This window comes from Meriones unguiculatus, chromosome 6 (genome assembly GCF_030254825.1).
Source record: "Meriones unguiculatus strain TT.TT164.6M chromosome 6, Bangor_MerUng_6.1, whole genome shotgun sequence".
In the NCBI taxonomy this organism is placed as follows: Eukaryota; Metazoa; Chordata; class Mammalia; order Rodentia; family Muridae; genus Meriones; species Meriones unguiculatus.
Genome location: NC_083354.1, coordinates 57176336 through 57195314, shown reverse-complemented (window position 1 = coordinate 57195314; position 18979 = coordinate 57176336).

Here is an 18979-nt window from a genome sequence, read left to right as displayed (position 1 = left end):
CCCTAGGAGTGTTATAGCTAGATCTTGAGGTATGGCTCTTTCCAGTTTTCTAAGAAAGGTCCAAATTGATTCCCAAAGTTTTGTACAAGTTTTCACTCCCACCAGTGATGGAGGAGTGGTCCCCTTTCTCCATATCCTCTCCAGCATGTGTTGTTACTTGAAAGATAACACATTCTGTTAGCCATTCTGATGGGTGTAAGATAGAATCTCAGATTCATTTTGATTTCCTTTTTTCTGATGATTAAGTATGTTAAACATTATTTTAAGTGTTTCTCCACCATTTGATATTCCTCTGTTGAGAATTTGCTGTTTAGTTCCATATCCCATTTTTTAATTGGATTATTTACTTTGTTGGAGTTTAATTTCTTGAGTTCTTTATATATTTTGGACATTAGCTCTCTGTCAGATGTAAGGTTGGTGAAGATCTTTGTCATTTTGTTTTGTTGACTATGTCCTTTGCTTTACGGAAGCTTTTCAGTTTCATAAGGTCCCATGTATTAGTTGTTGATCTTAGAGCCTGTGCTGTTGGTGTTCTCTTCAGGAACTTGTCTCTTGTGCCAGCGAATTCAAGGCTCTTCTCACTTTTTCTTCTAATAGATTTACAGGATAACTATACTAAAATCCACAGACTTAAAGATGTTAAATAACAAGGATCACAGTAAGGATGCTAAATTCTCATTCAAAAGGGTAAATAGAATAGACACTGGAAGTGATTGAAGAAGAGGAACAGCATGGGTGCCTACCATAGATTTCCTCTGAAAGACTGCACCCAGCAGGGGATTGAAGCAAATGTTAAGACTCAAAGCCAAATGTTGGACAGAGCACAAGGAGTCATCGGAAAGAGTGGGAGAATAGAAAGATACAGAGAGCACAGGAGCTCCATAAGACCAAAAGAGCCAACAAATCTGGGCGCAAGAGGGCTGGCAGAGACTGATGCACCAAACAAGAAACATGCCTGGAGAGGACCTAGACCCCCTACTCAGATGTAACCAATAGGCATCCCAGTCTCCATGTGGGTACCTAGTAAGGGGAACAGGGACTGTCTATGACATGGACTCTGTTGCCCACTCTTTCATCACTTCCCCCTGATGGAGGGCCTTTGCCAGGCCACAGAGGAAGAGGATGCAGGCAGTCTTAATGAGTCTTGATAGGGTGGGGTCAAATGGTGGGGGAGGAGGGCTCCCCCTTTCTGAGGAATAGAGGAGGGAGATAAGGAGGAAGAGGGAGGGATGGTGGGACAAGTACGATATGAGGGAGGGGTTTACAATCGGGATGTAAATTGAATAATTTTTAAAAACATAAATTTAAATTAAAAAGAAATGGCTCTTTGTGTATTTGTACACAGTAAAAACAAGAATAAACATTTAATGCAGATTAAATGGAAAGATCAATTTATTTGCTTCATGGAGGAATTACAGTACATATTAGAAAATAATGAGCAAAGTTGAAGTAGTAAGAGATTGAGAATTTGTCAAGGGAGAATTGAAGGTGGTAGTCAGTAAATTGGATTTTGTTTGCAATAGCATGTACTTTTTCTTGTACCACCATAGCAAATATCATAATATATAATTTATGACATCTTTTCTTTCATTTATTTCCGCTGGTGTCCACCGCAAGCAGGGTTCTGAACCTGAGGACAGAAGTTTGGTGTCAGTGAGATTGAAGACACTGACTACCTGCTGATAGTCAAGCAAGTAGCCCTGAATAGCTCAAGTCATCTTTATTTTTACTTTCACAAGTAAAACTAGCTAGCCTGAACACTGATATTATTGGTTATTTTATTTAAAGAAACCATAACATCAGCGCTACAGAATCCTCATCATTGCAATGTTCTTCCAATAGTTTCTCTTCTTCCTTCCTCCTCCTACTTTGTCAATCACCCCCAACCATATTTTGCACTAAAAAGCACAAATTTCAGCAAGCCAAAAATAAATGTCTAGCCAGGCATGTGCTGTGGACATGAGCACATACCCAGCTGGCATTAAATGTAGTACACAGTTATGCAAAGTGAGCAAGAGACAGATTAACAATTTGTGTATCCAAGTCCAGTCATCAAATACCACCCCTCTGTCATCACACTTTTTCTCCTCATTGTTCCAAACAACTTTTCTTGATATGCACCTATCAATTCCTGACATCATCTTTCCAAAACCCACTTTTTAAGTCTATATTGATTGGACACAGTTTTCTATTTTTTAAGTCTCTGTTGATCAGTCACAGTTTCCCCAGAGCAGTTATGCAAGCAGGACACACTGCTCTTCAGACTGCTATAGGCTTACTCAGTGTGGCTGTTTCTGTTTCTCTAAGAACATGATTTTATGTCCTCTAATATCCAGGATTAACAGTCACATCTGAAGATCAATAGAAGTTGAGGAAAGAGAGGAGGGTTTTACTCTTCAAAAGAGTTTTGAGAAAAACATAGACTCATCCTTGGGGCTTTCAGCATGTGGTATCCCAACCTTGCCTGTTACCAAAAAAGTGAAAGTAAATATCGCCATGAGTATAAGTAGCATAGTGAAAGCAAGGAGAACTTGTAGCACAAGCCATTCAGATAATAAGCATAGAGACCACCAAAAATTCACCACAGGTCCATGCCATTTGGGAAGGGTTTCCATGGGCCTTGCTGCACGGAGTCCCATCATGGAAGGAAGCTCATATGCCATTTCCTGCAGAAGCTGCATGTCCAGTGTCTTATTTCTGTCACTAAAATTTAAAGACTAGAATGGGTCCTTATTTTGTTGTAATATGATTATACATAATTAAATGTGTTAGGTTTGTTTAGGGGATGTGTTCCTTTTTTCTTCAGAGAAAATAATAGCTTTCAGTTGTCAGCTCAGATAGAGAATAAATAGCCTCATTAGCACTCAATGCAGACTCCAAGAAGTCTTTGAATCACGTGACATCAAGCATCCTGCAGGTACTGTGATTGTTCAGAATCAAGCCATTTTCCACTGCAGGCTAGATGCAACATGGACACCTTGTTTTGTCTTTCTTCTTGTTTAGATGAAAAAGAAAAAAAAATAACAGAGGGAAAGAGATGCAATAACAACAACTCCTTCATCAAATTCCAGAATGCACCTCATAATTTAAAGAATATACACAAATTTATGCGGCTGAGTCAACAAGATCCTTTTCTTGTGGATTTAGCTAAATTTTATGTTATTTTTGGGGGGTCCAATAGGGACATGCTGACTGTTCTTTTTCAGCCTCCTTTCAAGGAAGGAAAAAACGCAGAGTACTATCATCACGGTAAGGGGTATGTCACAGAAATAATTCTAAAACTTGGCAAAGTCCCATTGCAAAAATCCAGAAGCATGAAATGTTGTAGGGATATCTGTGTGTATGTGTGGTGTGTTTTGCATGTGTGTAATGCAAGCGCACACGTATGTGAGCACGTGTAGATTGATATGGTGTGTCTTTCTCAGTAGTCCCCCACATTATAAGCCTGCATTTAGTAGTGCATACACAGCACATCATATATGTAGAAGTCAGATGACTACTTGCAAGGTAGTAATCCTCTCATAAAACATGGTTCCCAAGGGTTACACTCAGGTGCTTAGGCTTAGCAATCAGCACATGTACCTGCTGAGACATCTCTCTGGTCCCAGGAAGTTTCTAAGATACAAACTCAAAAAATAAGAATCAATAGAACTTCTGCAAACTAGAAAACTACCATATCTAGAAATGAAGAAAGCAATCATAAAGATAATGTCAAGTTAACCAAACTCTGAAATTCTACCTGTTGTCATGTTGACAGGAACAAATCACTTTAATCTATACCCTTTTTGTTTCTTGTCCCCAAGGTCTCATGTTAATACCACAATATAGCACACAGTCCATTTTTAAAAGTACTACCATATTTACAAATTTCTACACTTAATAGTCCAAGGTCTCCTTAGAAGTTCAAAGTCTCTTAACTGATCTCCAGTAAGTTAAAAAAAAAAAAAGTTATATATTTTCTCATTCTAAGAGGGAAGGACCGGAACACAGTTACAAGCAAAGCAAAGCAAACCAAATCAAATCTGACAGTGAAGAAAGCTCAGTGTCCATCATCTGGAACTCACACATGAACTTCTAGGCTCCAGAGGGCTTGGGCAGCTTCACCTCCACAGGGCCACCATCTGCAGAACAGGATGCTCCTCTCATAGCCTCAGGCCAGTTCTGTTTCACACTTGAAGGAAGTTTTCAGGGCATCCCTGAGGCTGGCATCTCCAGTATGGTGTAGTCTCAAGTCCCTAAGACTGTACTTTCAACAGTGGCCTCTGTTGGCCTCTTATTGCACAGCACATCATCTCCCTGTTCCCCTTTAAGCCCTGCAGCTTCCATTGCTATAAAACCAGTATGATGTGAGAGGTTTCACACATTCCCAAGTCAGTTGTCAATTTGAGATCGATGTAGGCCACCACTTGGATCAAAGCCTCTCTCTCTGCTGACCCTGAGGAAATACTTCCTGGAGGGTTTTTATTTTTTATTATTTATCAATTGTTTGTTTGTTTGTTTTTGATGTGTTAGTCTCTTTAATCACAGATGATTTTCAGACCAGTATCCATTGTCCAGTAAAGCACGGATGTCTTAGTACAAATAAATCACACCAATGGTCAGCCTAAATAATCCTTGTTTCCTTCAGAAATGTTATAAGATAAACTTCTGTTGTCTGAACTGCTGTCAGATTTCTGGTCTTTCCAGCTCCTCCAGAAAACCACATTAATTTCTGAGTAATGAACTGCTTTTCTGACCCAAAGCCCACAAGTCCTTCCCCAGTCCTCTGGAAAACAAAAACTAACCAAAACGACAAAAACAACAAATCCCACAGAGTCAAGTTTATCACAGCAACACTTTCACTCTCTAGTGCCAAATTCTGTATCAGTTAAGTTTATGTTTTAGTTTCCCTTCTGTTGCTATGATAAGCAGCATTACCAAAAGGCAACTTCCTGCAGGAGTTTAACTTACAGATTGTATTCCACAATGGACAGAAGCTGAAGCAGGAACTTGGAGACAGAAACTGAAGCAAAGCCCACAGGGGAATGTTGCTTTGGTGTCTGCAAAAGTGCATGTCCACTTTCCTACAGATGGCACAGCCACCATGAGCTGGGCCTCACCCTTCACATCAATCAGCAAACAAGAAATTCCCCACAGACATGTACACAGATCAATCTGATGGAGGCAATTTCTCAATTGAGGTTTCGTCCCCATCGACGTGTCTAGGTTTGTATTCAGTTAGTAATAAACTATGGCAATGTCAATAATACTTAAACCAATTTATAGATTCAAAGCAATATGTATTAAACTCTTCAGATAATTGTATTTCACAGAAAATGAAAAAAAAATCCCGAAGCCATATGTAACTAAAAAAATGCAACTAAATGGAGAAATCCTGAATAAGAAGATAAATGCAGGAGTTATTACACTTATTGACTGTAAGCCGTTTAACAACACTATAGTAAGAACTAGATTTCATCCCTGGCAGAAAAAAAAAAAAAGATACGATATCTAGAGCAATGGGCCAGAGCAGAGATTCCAGAGTAAGTACCTCCATGCTGAGAAGAACAGGCAATTCTTCACGAAGATGTCAAGTATGTATGGTTGAGAAAAGACTGTCTCTTCTTTAGAACGTGCCATGAAAAACACAATAACCATATTCAAAACTATTACACAGGAGTTTATTTTAAAATATGCACAAACATTCATGTAGAAGCCTTGATTATAAAAGCTGAAGTCATAAAAATACTAGACAAGCATAGGGTACAAGTACCTTGGCATCGGCCTTGATAATGGTTTTTAGATATCACCAAAAGCACATAGGTAGCATAAGGAAATATAAACAAGGATGGGTTCGTGAAACTTCTGAGTCTCAGTGACAAAGCCCACACCTTGAAAAGCCTCCCTGTGGAATGAGACTGAAGACCAAGATTATAAGGGGCAATTGCCTAACAGAAAAAAAAAAAGAAAAGAAAAATAAAAAATCATGACAACAGCAATAAATAAATAAATAAATAAATAAAAATTGAATAACTTAATTTAAAAGGTCACCATAGGACATCAATAGTTGTTTTGATACAAATGGGCCACAGGTATGTTAAAGAATGTTGATTGTGCCTAGTACCAGACAAATGCAAATCAAAATCACAGCAAGAGACTGTCTAACGCTTTGTTAGGATGCCTGTTACAAAACCAAGCTAATAAATGCGGAATGTGGTGTGAGAATAAGGAACAGTTGTTTACTGCTCATGGGAATGAAACTTGGCATAGCTATTATGGAAAATGACTTGGAAGTTCATCTAAAATTGATGATGTGACAACCATATGATCTAACAATTTCAGTTCTGGATATGGAAATGAAACGTCTGTACTCCTGTTCTTTAAAGCGTTATTCTCTATACTTGGAGTAAGGAGGCAAGATAAGTGTCTTCTGATAGATGAGTGAGTTCAAGATGTAGGAAAGGTAAACAGTAGAAAATTATTCCATATTATATGGCTAATATCCACTTATAAGTAAGTATATACCATATGTGTCTTACTGCTTCTGGGTTACCTCACTCAGGGTGATCTTTTCTAGTTCTCACCATTTGCCTGCAACTTTCATGATTTCCTTGTTTTTTATAGCTGATTAGTATTACATTGTATAAATGTACTACAATTTCTGTATCCATTCTTCAGTTGTGGGACAGCTAAGTTGTTTCCAGATTCTGGCTATTCTGAATAAAGCTGCTTTGAACATAACATGATGAGTTAAGCAAATGTCCTTGTTGTATGTTGTATGTTTCGGATATATGCCCAGGAGTGTTATAGCTGGATCTTGAGGTAGCACTATTCCTAATTGTCTGAGAAAGCACCAGATTTATTTCCAAAGTGGTTGTACAGACCACTTGCAGAGACTGATAACCCAAACAAGGACCATTCATGGAGAACACCTAAAACCCTTGCTCAGCTGTAGCCCATAGTCTCAGTCTCTAAATAGGTTTCTTAGTAAGGGGAACAGGGGCTGTCTCTGGCATGAACACAGTGGCAGGTTCTCTAATCTTTCTCTGAGGGATGCAGCATTGCCAGGCTACACAAAAAGACAGTCCTGATGATAGGCTAGGGTCAGATGGAAGGGGAGGGGACTAGGGAAAGGGGAAAAAATGGAGGGAGGGTGGGATTGGGATGAGATGAGGGAGGGGTCACAGCAGGGGTACAAAGTGAATAAATTGTAATAAATAATAAATTAAAAATAAAAGACACAAACAACACAAAATAAGAAAGTTATTCCAGCTTACAAAAGAGGTTCTACAGCCTAACACAACATGAATGGACTTGGGAAATATGCTTTAAAGTAAAATAAACACGGAAACAAGTAATGTGTGACCTAAGTGGTGATTGAATCTAAAACAACTGAAATGTAGAGGGAATATTGAACAAGGGACTGAATGATGGTTATGTGGGGCTGGGCAGTAGGAGTGAATGCAGAAATGGTCAAGAGGATGAAATTTGCAGTTAAGGTATTGGTCCATTCTAGTGGTCCAGCAAGTGAAAGGTGATTGTGGTTACAACTCATACATACATCCTGTTTGACGGAGATATGCATTCCATCATGTGATGACTGTGTAAATTATCTTTTTAAAAAACATTAAATAGTACTCATATGCTTGTTAAGTTATAATGTATCACAGTGGGTTTTTTTTGTAATTTTTTGGCCAACATGACACAAACTTAGTCATACCTGGGAAGAAGAGATCTCAGTTGAAGAACTGCTTTCTTTGGATTTGTCTGTAGGCATGTCTGTGGGACATGCTTATTTGTTTGTTTGCTGATTGGTTTGAGTGGTACTATCCTGCACAGATGGGCCTGGGCTGTAGAAGAAAGGTAGCTAAGAATGAGAGGGAAAGCAAATCAGCAAGCGGTGTTCCTCCCTGGTCTCTGCCTCAGTTCCTATCCGCAGGTTCTTGCTTGACTTGCTACCCTAGCTTCTCTTCATGGTGCACTGTAACCTGTAAGCAAAACAAACCCTTTCCTCCACAAATTGCTTCTGGTCATGGTGGTTGTCATAGCAACAAAGGACTCATCCCTTAATTAGATACAGATTTTATTAGTCATCATGAATATGCAAGAGCTGATTTCTAACTTTTGTTAGGTTTTACATGCAAGGGCAAATGAATGGCATTAAATGTGGAGGGAACAATCTTGAAAGAATGAGTCTGCCCCAGGGTGTGGGGTTCTTGTAGTGAGAAAGCCATGAACTAACCCAGGTCTCACGATGAGCTCAGAAGAACCTTTTTCTCATGTTGTGAGTTTTCTAGAACATTTCTGCCCTTCTCTCCCGGCTTCCTGAGATGAGAGAATCTGTTGGATGACATGCAGCTTGCCCTTTTTGTGTTCTTTCAGCACTCTGGGGATGTCTCAGCCATCTGGAGTTTGTTGTCACACTGGGATTTCTGCATGTTTGTTTAACTTTTAATCTCTCCATTCACTCCCTTTATTATTCGTTCTGTGCATAATTTCTGCATTATGTAGTCTTTATATGTTTCTTTAAACTTTGTATTGAAATTGCTTGATTTAATCGTGCAAGTGACTCTGCAAAGACTCAGTATCCTAAAAGTAATTTCTCTCCTTCCTGGCACTTAGAGATCTGGCCCTATTAGAGTCAATGATCAGAAAACCACATCGACCAGATGAACACAAATGCAAGCAGGGCTGATAAGGGTCAGGTGGCTCTGGCATGCACTAGCAGCACCCTAGATGACTTTAAAGTCTGCATTTATTTTCTGTATTTATGTTCTCTTGGGTGATAAGGGCCATTAGCTTTTATCTGTTTCTTATGTTTCTGAAACATGGAAAATTAATGCAGAAAAAGTATCTTTGATGGTGTAATTATAACAGTATAATTTTCATAAAATGTACTGTGTTGAAGACTAAATTCACAACCAGATTCCTCATTTAACTAAAACTTTATCTGTTTCTAAATATCATGGCTCTTTTCTTGTCTCTGTTTCTCTTGCTAATTTTTCATTTATGATCAATTCTATAGGTGATCTGTAGTCTCTTCATGGTTAGTGTCCCCAAGACTTGGCAGCCAGCTCGGTCTGAAATCCAGAGAGTTGCTCCTCAACACATCACAGGGATGCCTGAGATGAACATGATGGGCGGTTATGTGTCCTTTGGCTGTATTTGTCAAAGCTGTGTATTTGATATGTCAATATTGCATTTCCCTGCCCACTGTTGCTTTCATACCATCATCATGTAATTAGTAAATATGTCTCTATATTTGATAAGTCAATATTGCATTCTCTGCATGCTGTTTCTTTCATACCAGCACCATGTCATGAGGAAGAATGTCTCAGCCCTCTAATGAAGTTATAAGTGATATTCCACTCTAAACTGAACAAAATTCCCCTGACTGTTCTGCCTTAAAGCATCTTACTAAAAGCATTTCCCTCACACAAGGCTTCCTCCCCCCTCATTTGAAAGACAAAACTAGGTAAGAGTCAACTCAAAATTACATGGCTTGCTTTGATTTTTCTTTTGATCACATAGATCAGAGCCCATTCAATAATAGCAGATGGTAGAATTTTCAACTTTGATCTTGCCTCAATCTAATCATTCAATTTTCAACCATTTCATAACATTCTATATAAGTGAATATTAATTATAAAGAGTAGTGGTTATCCTTGCCACATCTTTCAGAGAGATGTGTAATGTACTTTGATTTTCCACCTCTTTGAATTATACCTATTTCAAAATCTTTAAAAATATTTCACAAACATAAATAGTGCTACAGTAGTAGGAAACAGCATAAAGGTAAATTTGCAGGCATAATAAGAAAAATGCAAACCCAGTAAGCAAAAACACAAGGAATACTAACAGGCTAAAGATAGCAATACAAATACTTGAAAATGTTTTATTCATTGAACAAATACTTCCTAGCCATTTATTTTGTGTTAACAAAGATGAAAATACTCAGCACTTACTTAAAAACAAAACAATGCAACCCTTGCTGCTCTGTGTGGGAGGGAAAGAACAAAAAAACATGCAATTATAGATGAAATATTTGTGCCTCTTGAAAAATCCACAACAGCTATGTGGTCTTATATTTCTTGCTAACCCTCTGATGTCTGTGTTTCAATTTATTTTAAAATCTTTTGATAAATAAAATCTTTGATTTATTAAAAAGTAAAATTTTGAGAACTAAGAAGAAATGCAAAATGAGAGTTCTTTTGCGGAAAGCAACAGTAACAAAAACAAGCTAAGTTCATCACGTCACTAGGTTTAGAAATCCAAATAATGAGAATTGCATTCTACCCAAGACAGTGTGTTACTATAGTGAAACCAAAGTTTGATTAGTGTTAGGGACCCAATCACACTAAAATCAAGTGAATACAGGTTGAAAATCTAAGACTCCCAATTACATAGACTGTGAGTTTACTTAGAAATAAAGCTCTGTCACTGGCTTGTGCTCCTACTCAGTGTGAAGCACATCACCTTAAAAAGGAGAAACTTGAAAGAGGAAACAGATGTAATAGAGGAAGAGGGCATGAAGACACACGTGGAGAGGACAGCATGACTACTGGTAAGGCTACACGCCAAAGCAAGGAGATTTCTGACAAACGCCCCAAACTAGAAGATTCACAGTTCTCCAACCTACAGACTTCTCAGACAGGTAGTAACATGAAGCCTTTGGCATGCATATATATGAAAAAGAAAGAGCAAAACTCACACTTACTTTGTGAGCATTGGTAGAATGGCAAGAGATGAGTGAGAAGAAGAAGCTAGGCTATGCAGGCCTCATTTTGTGAGCTAAAGATTGCCAATCAGCCTCAGCAATCAGAAGCCATCAAAGGAGACCGCATGTATAACATGGTCCAGCCCCTTAAAGACATGGGACACTTATCCAGGGATGCCATGCTTTGACCACTTCGCAGAAAAGGGAGTGGGAAGTTGAAATCCCACCTGCATTCTATTTCTTAAGCCACATGCCAGCCTATCAGTGGCAATCTAGAAGAAAGATGACAGTTGCTTTTTAAATCAGAGGACACAACTTGCTTTAAACATCTTTATTTTAATTAAATCTTAATGTATAAAATAACAGACCTCTACTCTTGCCTGATGAGTCTAAAACAAAAAGGGGGAACTGTAGAGAGCTGCGTAATGCGGTGCCTTAAAGATGGAGCTGGTTTCCGCCTTCCACCTTCCCAATGGTGAGTGCTCTCTGTCACGAACAACTCCACATTTGGCTAAGGCTGAGGATCTGGCTTGCTTCCATGTATGTGGACCTATCTGCATTGCCCACATGGCACGCTGGGGTTGGCTACCCAGAGGCTATTTAAGCTGTGGGCTGGCTTTCCCCAGGGTCAGATGATTGTTCAAGGTTCCTGAATAAAGTGCATTGAAAAAAAAAATAACAGGTTCTATTATGCCATTTTCATATATATATATAACAATCTCTGCACTTTGATCATATTTGCATCACCTAATTTCTCCTTCCCTTTCTCACTGGTATCTTTGTATTTTAATCTTTCTGCTTTCACAACACATATACAAGTTATGTATATGTGAATGTACACATATATGAGTATATTCATAGTCAAACTGAGAGTCTTCATATTAGAAAGCATGCAGCAGGTTTTCTAAACACTCCTGCTCACATAGAAGTTCACACATCTTTCTTCAGTGTGTGCTGCTCTGTGCTCTGTGTGCTGCTCTGAGCTGTATGTGATGCTCTGTTCTGCAGTTATTAAAAAACCTTTTCCAGGATTTCGCGCTTCTTGACTGACAATGCTGTGTCTTCTATCCCATTACGCATTCAGTTTCCAACATTGCTCTTCTTTTCTCCTAACCCAAGATAGAGATCAAACTACCAGGCCACAACTTCTACTATGATCTATTCTTTAGGTGAAAAGTAATTATTAGCAAAAAGATAGTTTCTTTGTTGTTAATGATACAACCCAATTAAAACAATTCATCCAGTCAGCACAGTCACTGCATCTTGTGTGCTACAAACTCTACATGTGCCATTTATCTCCACAGTTCTTAAGTTCAGTATCAAATAGGAAATGACAGTTCTGTAATGGTTACCAAGTAAAATCAAGTAGTTTTTTTTTTTCCCCTTCTGGATAGTCAACTCTGTGGGGACACAAAAGAAAACACAGAGAAATGTAGCAATTTTTAAATGCAGACATCATCATCAGAAGAATGTTGGGAAACAGATCCTGAGTTGGGTCAAATGCTGAGATTGTGATGAGTTTTTACTAATTTTACTAATTGTCTTTTGAAAGGGAGAGACATTTAGAAGAAAGACTTAGCCTGAGGGGGAAAAATGCCATGTGGAGCTGGTACTTTCATCTGAAATGTTCAAGGGACCACTGGTGTCTGGGTCTTGGGAAAGTAGAGTGAGCAGAGAGAGAAGCATGAAGTCATACTTCTCCTCTGGGCTTTAAAGAGACACAAGGATAATCATTTCTCTCTTATCAATGATGCCAAAGATCCCCCTTTCCATCTGTAGTTTACAATGAATTGACATCTCCACACAGTCAGACGGGGATACTGAAATAGCAGCTTTACACCACATGGCGACTGCAGCACAGTCAGTTGTAGGGGAGCCTGCCTCCCTCCAGTGCCCAGGCCGAGGCTATACCCACCGACACATGCAAGTCTTTTGTCCTCAGGTGGACATTACATTTGCGCTCTTTCTAGTTTATGTTATTATGGAAAGTGGTACTGTGAACTATTGTGTGTATGGTGGTTTCTTTACGGTGGCTTTTGGGTACTAGTATATTAGATAAGGACCACTCCCCTCCCGCTTGTAATAAACTCAAGTGTTGACACATATCTCTCAGTTCTGTTTCAGTTGTCAGCATGAAACAGCAAACACTTGTTTCACATTATCACTGACACGTGGAACTGTCAAGTTTTAAAATTGTCAATTCGGTATGTCCTGGGAGCTGTACCTTTCTTATTTCAGTTTTCACCTCCATGATGAATAATGAGCACAAGATTATAAACACCTTTTGTGTTTCTTGGCTGTGGAAAATCCTATTTGTTTCCTTTCGTATTGGGTCTTATTAGATTCCTATGCTCTTATCATAGTGGAGCTGAAAGTCTAATGTCAAAGGTGATACCATTACATTTTCAGAAAATGTAAAAGCAGAGGCAGAGGCAGAGTCAGGAAGAATTGGTCCCTGTCTTAAGAAGAAGGTCAGTATGAAGACAATTGATAAAAGTAGAAACTGTAACTGGAGGTACTTTGAGGATGTTAAAAGATTAAAAGGTAGAGGATAATATTTATAACTCACAGCGTGAAAATAAATTGGTACCTTTGGTGTGTCAATGGATTATCTCCATTCCATTAGAAAGAGTTAATGCTTAAGGGATGCCTGGTTTCCTGGGATAGGAGAATTAAGTGGGAAGGGAGCTGAGAACCCCATATATCTTTAGTTTCTTTCATGGAAATGAGACCAGTGACAGTAACTACCCTTTAACGTTCCTTGATTTGGTTTTATGTTGTCCCCACATCCTACTCCAGAGTTAGGTTAGCACTTTCTTCCCTCTTTTTTATTTTTAATTTTTAATAAAAATAATTCTATTTTAAAAATCACATTTATTATATCCATTTCTTCCTTCCATTTTTTAAAATTTTTATTTCTTTCTTCACAATTTATTCATTATATATCCTGATTGAAGCTCCCTCCCTCAACTCCCCCAGTCCCACCCTCCCTCTCTCTTCCCCTCATCCCCTTCCCCTAGTCCACTGAAAACCGGAGTTCTCCACTCTTGTCATCTGCCCATAGCTTCTTAAGACTCATCAGGACTGCTTGGATCCTCTTCTTCCATGGCCTGCAAGGATGCTTCATCAGGGTTGAGTGATCAGAGAGCAGTCAACTGAGTTCATGATAGAGGCAGCCCCTGCTCCCCTCACTCAGAGTTCCAAATGGAGACTGAGCTGCCAATGCATGGTCCTCCATTGCTGGAAAAATGGTTTTCCAAGCAAATGAACCCAAGAAGCAAGCAGGAATAGCCATTCTAATATCTAATAAAATAGACTTTCAACTAAAATTAATCTATAGACTTATAAGATAGGATAAACATACTAAAATATGTACACCTAAAGAAGATAAACAAGAAAGAGGTCCATGGGTAAGAGGATCAATCCTTATCTAGAAAGACAAAGGGGATGGACATTAGAAATAGGAGAAAACAAGTAACAGGACAGTAGCCTACCACAGAAGCCACCTGAAAGACTCTACCTAGCAGTGTATCAAAGCAGATGCTGAGACCCATAACCAAACCTTCGTCAGAGTGTAGGGAATCATATGAAGGAAGGAGGAATAGTATATCCTAGAGGAGACAGGGAGCCCCACAAAGTCCAAATATATCTGAGCACAGAGGGCTTCTATGAGACTGTTTATCCAACCAAGGACCATACATGGATATAACCTACAACCCCTGCTCAGATATAGCCCATGATAGCTCAGTATCCAAGTGGGTTCCCTAGTAAGGGTGACAGGAATTGTTTCTGACATGAACTCATGAGCTTCCCCTCCCCCCCTGAGAGAGAAGCAGCCTTGCTAGGCCGCAGATAAGGACATTGCAACCATCCTGAAGATACCTGATAAACTAGGGCAAGACGGAAGAAGAGGAGGACACCTCCTCTCAGTGGACTCGGAAGGGGGTAGGGAGGAGAGGAGGGAGGGAGGGGAAGCTTGGAAGGGAAAGAGGGAGAGGGCTACAGCTGGGATACAAGTAAATGTATAAAGTTATTTAAAAATAAAAAATATTAAAAAACAAAACAAAAACCAGGAAAAAAAAACAAAGAGAGATGAGGAAGGTCACTTCATACTCATCAATGTAAAATTCCCCCAAGAAGACACCACAGTTCTGAATATTTATGCCAGAAATACAAGGGCTCCCACATTTGTAAAAGAAATATTAATAAAACTTAAACCACATATAGATTCCCACACATTAATAGTGGGAGACTTCAACACCCCACTCTTAACAAAGGACAGGTCAACAAAACAGAAATTAAACAAAGAAACAATGATTCTTAAAGAGGTCATCAATCAAATGGACCTAACAGACATTTACAGAACCTTCATCCAAACACAGAAGAATTTGCCTTCTTCTCAGTACCTCGTGGAACCTTCTCTGATATAGTCCATATAGTTAGTCACAAAGCAAGCCTCAACAGATACAAAAAAAATTGAAATAATTCCTTGTATCCTATCAGACTAACATGGACTAAAGCTGGACCTCAACAATAACAGAAATAGCAAAAAGCTTACACACACATGGAAACTGAACAACTCTCAATGATAGCTGGGTCAGGGAAGAAATAAAGAAATTAAAGACTTCCTAGAATTCAATGAAAATGAAGGCACAACATACCCAAACTTATGGGACACAATGAAAGCAGTGCTAAGAGGAAAGTTCATAACACTAACTGCCTTCAAAAAGAAATTCAAAACATCACATAGAAGCAACTTACCCGCTCACCTGAAAGCCCTAGGAAAAAAAGAAGCAGACACACCCAAGAGGAGGAGACGGTTGGAAATAATCTTTCTAGAAATCAATGAAAATGAAGACACAACATACCTAAACTTGTGGGACACAATGAAAGCAGTGCTAAGAGGAAAGTTCATAGCACTAAGTGCCTTCAAGAAGAAATTCGAGACAGCTCATTCAAGCACCTTAATGGCTCACTTAAAAACCCTAGAAAAAGAAGAAGCAGACACACCGAGAAGGGGTAGATGGCTAGAAATAATCAAACTCAGGGCTGAAATCAATCAATTGGAAACAAATAAAACAATTCAAAGAATCAATGAAACCAAGAGCTGGTTCTTTGAGAAAATCAACAAGATCTACAAACCCTTAGCCAAGCTAACTAAAAGGCAGAGAGACACCACCCAAATCAACAAAATCAGAAATGAAAAGGGGGATATAACTACAGACACTGAGGAAATCCAAACAATCATTAGGACTTACTTCAAAAGCCTATATGCCACAAAATTTGAAAATCTAAATGAAATGGACAATTTTCTTGATCGATTCCACTTACCAAAGCTGAATCAAGATAAGGTAAATAGATTAAATATTCCTATATCCCCTAAGGAAGTAGAAGCTGTTATCAAAAGTCTCCCATTCAAAAAAAAAAAAGCAGCCCAGGGCCAGATGATTTCAGTGGAGAATTCTACCAGACCTTCAAAGAAGAGCTAAAACCAATACTCTTCAAACTCCCCACAAAATAGAAACAGAAGGAACATTACCAAACTCATTCTATGAAGCCGTAGTCACCTTGACACCTAAATGTCACAAAGACCCAAGAGAGAGAATTTCAGGGCAATCTCCCTGATGAACATTGATGCAAAAATACTCAACAAAATACCCGCAAACATCACAGGCATGCAGGAGTGGTTCAATATATGGAAATCCATCAATGTAATCCACCATATAAACAAACTGAAAGGAAAAAAACCCACATGATCATCTCCTTAGATGCTGAAAAACTATTTGATAAAATTCAACAATCATTCATGATAAAGTCCTGGAGAGATCAGGGATGCAAGGCACATAACTAAACATAATAAAGGCAATATGTAGGAAGCCTATAGCTAACATCAAACTAAATGGAGAGAAACTTAAAACAATGCCACTGAAATCAGGGACAAGGCAAGGTTGCCCACTCTCTCTGGATCTCTTCAACATAGTCCTAGCTAGAGCAATAAGACAATTAAAGGAGATCAAGGAAATATAAATCGGAAAGGAAGAAGTCGAAGTATCACTATTTGCATGTGATGTGATACATGGGTGACCCCACAAATCCTACGAATGAACTCCTACAGCTGATAAATACCTTCAGCAATGTGGCTAGATACAAAATTAACTAAAAAAAATTACTAGTCTTCTCTCTTCATTTTGCAAATTCACTGTCTCTTAGAGGAGGTGAGTAAAATTCCAAATAAAACACCTACCCCTGTTCTGTGCTTTTAAAAATGTTTTTACTGTTTGTGAAGATCACACATGCAAGTAACATGTTACTGTTATTAAGACCTCCTTCATTTGATCCCTTATTCTGGTACCATTTTTTTCCTATAAACTTCATGTATACATTTTTTATGTGCACTGAGTTCACTCATTATCACATATCACATGAAACCATCAATTCCCAATAACTCTTTACCCAAGGACAGGACTGTCCCCACCCTGTCGATGAACGACTAGCTTAATCTATGTATTCTCATGCATGAAATCCCTGACGAAGAGTTCATGGGTGTGATGGTCTGCTCATGTCCAGTAAATAGTGCTTCTTTGCAGACATTTACTAGCTCTGATTCTTTCAAACTCCTTGTCTTCTCTTCCCAGATGATCCTTGAACTTCCAGGAGAGGGTTTAGATACAGATGTTCCTTGGAGCCTAGCACTGTTATTTTCTTATTATCTGCATGTTGTGGCTCCCTCATAGTTTTGATTTCTATCTATGCCAAAAGAAGCTCTTGTCCTGAAGTGAAGTTTATTTATTTTGATTCATATTTAGAAATATTACACTCCATTTTATTTTCTCTACCATTGCATTATTCATATCATAAATTTATATCATGAATTTAGACATTTTAAACAATGTTTATGATGTATTCCCCTTGACTGTTTCTTTTTAGTGTTCTGTTGTAACTAGTTTTGAGACTGTGCTGTGGTATTTCATTTGGGAAGAGTGGTCAGTGTAAAGTCCTTCCAAACCAAGCTTGAAATTTGAGCCAAGTGTGAGTGACTGGGTCATTTTTACATCACTCCATCTCTGGAGCTGAGCTGGCTCTTAGAGGTGAGGCTGAGTCTATGCCTCGTGCGTTTAGATATGCTAGAAGGAAGTTGTTGAAAACAGTCACAAAGATTTTCTACTCTAAATAATGAAGGTAGAAATCAAGCAGGAGTGGTTTCACACCTCTAATTCTGAATCACTTGATGGAAATGATATAAAAGCAGTTTTCAAAAGCAGTCTTAGCAGCAATTCTGATTTGTCTTTGCCAATGGTTCAGTCGTGTGGGATGGGGCATGGCAACCTACTTGACTGACAACTTCTCATAGGTATTTCAGGCATTTGCCTCTGGCTTTTCCACTCTTTCCATAGTCGCCATCATTTCTCACAGAGACCAAAAACTCCATGGCCTTGCCCTCTGCCTCATTCCTATTAAAACTGAAATAGTGTTTGTCAGTGTTCTACGGATTTTTTATGGTGATTCAAAGTTTTAAAGCTGAATCATATGTGTGATTCTAGGGCTGTTTTGTGCCAGTGTGTAAGAATGGCACAAATATGTCTTTTCTGGTTTATTTTATAAAAAAACAAAACAAAACAACAACAACAACAAAAAACCCCTAAGAGATGTGAGTGATGTTCATTACCTCTCAACATGTACAGCTGAGGGACAATTCTGTTTGCTTTTCTATTTGTGTAAAAATAGCTCTTATTATACGAGACTGGTTAACCATCAAGCTGCGTAAGGCTTAACATACTATACAAGCTCTTTCTTCCTCACTCAGTGTTTTAGATACTGGTATCTTGTAGGGGGTTGAGAGACACTGGTTAGTGTGCCCTGAGGAGCAGCTCAGTCACTCTTCCCTGAGGTATATTGTCTATCATGGGGAATTATACAGCTGCTTCTCACCACTTTCAACTTTTCATAAAGAGCCAAAAATGATTGTATTTTCCCTCAAGGAGCACTATTTTACTTAAATAATTTCTGTATTAGAGAGTTATGAGTCTACTTATTTTTGACTATTCTTTGCATGTGGAACAGGTCCTCTTTTTCCTATGTGAGGCGCCTTTGATGATCCTGTTGTCATAGCACACTCTGAATTCCAAGCCATTCAGAACAACAGCAATGCTTATTCACAGAGTCAGGTAAAACTGAGGCATTTACTATAATCTCATTTTTATAGCAATGCTATACCTCACAACATTACAGGATTTTATATGTCAATAGACAAAGCCAACTCTTCACACACAAAAAAAGTTCTGT